The following is a 4,017-nucleotide window of genomic DNA, read 5'->3' on the forward strand; positions in this document are numbered from 1 at the left end:
GCCCCTATTCCATGACCTATTGCATTTAAAGTACCGTAAAACATGAGCGTCCAGCCTACTTTTGGCTCAAGACTTTCCTCTAGTTCGGAGTCTTCAGCATCCTTAACAGCCATGATGTCCTCATCTGGGAAGTCAAACTTCAAGGTTTGGTAATCCTCCAGCGGTTGGTGAGCAAGATGGTTTGCTAATACGCTTCCTTGTATTGCCTTTTGCGTAACATATTGAATATCGTATTCTGATAACAACATCTATCATCGAGCAATCCTACCGATAAGAGCTGGTTTCTCGAATATGTACTTGATGGGATCCATTTTAGATACCAACCAAGTCGTGTGAGTTATCATGTAGTGCCTGAGACGCTTAGCGGCCCATGCGAGTGCACAACAAGTCTTCTCGAGTAGTGAATATCTGGTCTCGCACTCATTAAACTTTTTGCTCAGATAATATATGGCATGCTCTTTTCTACCAGTCTCATCTTGTTGTCCCAATACACAACCCATGGACTCGTCGAGCACGGTTAAATACATGATGAGAGGTCTCCCTACTGTAGGGGGCATCAGAATCGATGGCTCTTGCAAGTAATCTTTGATTTTATCGAAGGCTATTTGGCAGTCATCATTCCATTCCACGCCTTGATTCTTTCTTAGAAGCTTGAATATTGGTTTACATGTGGCAGTAATGTGAGAGATAAACCTAGTGATGTAGTTCAGTCTCCCCAAGAAACCACAAACCTCCTTCTTAGTCCTTGGTGCAGGCATGTTCTGAATGGCTCTAACCTTGTCGGGATCTACTTCAATTCCCTTTTGGCTTACGATAAAGCCTAAAAGCTTCCCAGATCAAACCCCAAATATGCATTTGTTAGGATTAAGTCTCAACCTAAACTTCCTCAAACGAGCAAATAGTTTCCCCAGGTTAGTGATATGTTCTTCTTATGTCTGAGATTTGGAAATCATGTCGTCAACATACACCTCAATCTCTTCATGAATCATGTCATGAAAGAGAGTCACCATAGCACGTTGATATGTTTCCCCTGCGTTCTTTAATCCAAACGGCATTACTTTGTAACAAAAGGTGCCCCAAGGGGTAATGAACGTGATCTTCTCCATGTCCTCGGGATCCATTTTAATTTGGTTGTATCCAGAGAAGCCATCCATAAAGGAAAATACGGAGAACTGAGTTGTGTTATCCACCAATACATCAATGTGAGGTAATGGGAAATTGTCTTTGGGTCTGGCTCTGTTTAAGTCTCGGTAGTCTACGCACATGCGGACCTTCCCATCTTTCTTCGGTACCGGTACAATGTTGGCAACCCATTGTGGGTACTTAGCGACTTCCAGGAAACCGGCGTCAAACTGCTTTCTCACCTCTTCTCTGATCTTGAGAGCCATATCCGGTCGAGTTCTTCTTAGCTTTTGTTTGACAACAGAGCATTCTTCTTTAAGGGGAAGCTTGTGGGTCACGATATCAGTGTCTAATCCGGGCATATCTTGGTATGACCATGCAAACACGTCGTCATATTCGTGGAGGAGCTCTATCAATCTTGTCTTCACTGCATCTTGAAGCGCGGCGCCTACCCTTACTTCTCTCTTGTCTTCTTCTATTCCCAGATTGATAACTTCGACGTCCTCCTGGTGTGGTTGAATGACCTTCTCTTCTTGTCTGAGTAATCTGGCCAACTCTTCAGGGAGTTTGCAATCTTCCCCCACTTCGTCTTCAGATTGGTAGATTGGACAATCAAAATCATGCCGGACCCTAGCAGTATCATTATCAATGGTCTCGGTGGTGTCTCTGCATGTTATGATTTATGCAGTTTATTTAGAAAGTGCGTGTATAAAAATTGATGCCATTTTTGTAATAGAAAAACGAAAGGAAAGGAACAAAAATTTGAGTGCAAATTTCCATTTTATTAATGATGTGAAAACTCTTGAAAAAGATAAAGGAGGCCCTACAACACGCCATTGTGCCTTGGGCAGAGCACATGGTTTTGTCTAACATAATAAAATTACTTTTGAAAAAATTGGGGGACTTCCACAGCCTTCCAATTTGTCAGCTCTTCATTATGTGTGGCTTGTCGTATCCATCTAGACACCCCCTCTTCGCGATCTTCGTCACTGATCATCGCCACCTGTTTTCCAAAAGTGTGGCCAACGCTGGTGAACGTTTCCTCTACAGAAGGAATCTGCTCTTTGTCGTGTTGGTTACCTGCTTCATTTGATGACAAGTCATACCCCAGACCAAACTTGTCTCGCTTCTCCCGCACTTCCACCACTTTGCTCCAGTCTTGAGCATTTTCACTTTTCATAACAGCCTTAGCTCCTTGCCACGAGGCCATGGACGGTCCTGATTTCGAGGTCTCCAATGTCTATTGGACGACCATCATATTTACCACTTCCAAGGACTGGAATGGTGTCTCAGTTATCTCGCCATCCAATTCGATATACCAGAAAGATGTCAACCGGCTAACCAAGATATCCTCCTCTCCTCCAATCACAATCATCTTGTCATTTGTAATGAATTTTAGCTTTTGATGTAGAGTGGAGGTGATGGCGCCTGCGGAGTGAATCCATGGTCTCCCAAGTAGGCAACTATAACCGGGATGTATGTCCATAACCTGGAACGTGATATTGAAAATAGTTGGACCTATCTTGGTCGGTAAGTCAACCTCTCCTATCACTGCTCGCCTTGAGGCATCAAATGCCTTTACGATTAGGGTGCTGGGCTTCATACTTATCCCTTCCATTGGCAACTTTATCAAAGTGGTCTTCGGCATGACGTTCAACGAGGAACCTGTGTCTACTAATACCCTTGATAGTATAGTGTCTATGCATTTCAAGGAGATATCTAGGGCCTTGTTATGATTCTTTCCCTCGACCGGCAGTTCATCATCATTAAAACCCAAAAAATTTCCAGTGGTCACACAAGCTATCACATCGTCAAACTGTTCTATCGTTATGTCTTTCGTGATATGTGCGGCGCTCAATACTTTCAACAATGAGTTCCTGTGTGCTTCCGAGTTGAGCAATAAAGATAACATGGAGATTTTTGAAGGTGTTTGATTCAGTTGGTCCACCACTTTATAATCACTCTTCTTGATTATCCTTAGAAATTCCTCGGCCTCTTCACGAGTGACTGCAGCTTTAGGAGACAGGTGCATGCCTTGCATTTCTTAATTAGGGACGGGGATCTAGACAACAACTTCCTTCCCTTTAGCCTTTGCAGAAGTATCAACAGTCCTTGGCGCGAACACTCGACCACTATGTGTCATTCCTACCGGCCTCACAATCGAGGTGACATTTGGTTCGTTGATAACCAAAGGTCGGTCTCCCTGCCCTTGCTTAAAAGCTTTGGGCTGATATATCCACGGGACCTCCTTCTCATCTTCATATGCGAACGGTGCTGGAAACTTTATCACCAATGGGCTTATAGGTATTTCCACATTAACCTCATCATAAGGGATGTCCACCACGGCTATCTCTTCCTCTCCCTTGCTCTTGACACGACGATTTATCTGTAACTCACCTTGATCCAGCATTTGTTGTATAAAATTCCTCAACTCTTTATTATTCTCTTCATCAACTAGCTCCTCCGGGATTAGACCAGTCTTCAGCAATTGTACTCCTATCCTGGCGATAGGGATTTGAATTTCTTCAACCTTAAGGATCAATTCACCTTGACCACTCTCCTTAATGGCACTAACGGAAGCATCCCCATGTGTTGGCATGGGATTGGTGTTCATGTTCAGGCGTCTTGGAGTGAATGACACAACCTTTGCTTCGATCAAGTCTTGTACCCGATTTTGAAATGCAAAACAAGGTATGACCGAGCGCTCCCATGTGAAACTCACAATGGGCGTTGGCATCATATCCGGGTGGATATGGAAAAACAGCCGGTTTTAGCTCCCTCAGTGTCAGAAGGCCCTCCTTTTGCAGATATGGGAATATTTGGCTATAAGGTACTGGTAGAGGATCAAGTTGTCCTCTTGGAGGCCTTGGCTTGAATTGTCTTGGAGGCACGGTG

This window comes from Lathyrus oleraceus, chromosome 4 (genome assembly GCF_024323335.1).
Source record: "Lathyrus oleraceus cultivar Zhongwan6 chromosome 4, CAAS_Psat_ZW6_1.0, whole genome shotgun sequence".
NCBI lineage: Eukaryota > Viridiplantae > Streptophyta > Magnoliopsida > Fabales > Fabaceae > Lathyrus > Lathyrus oleraceus.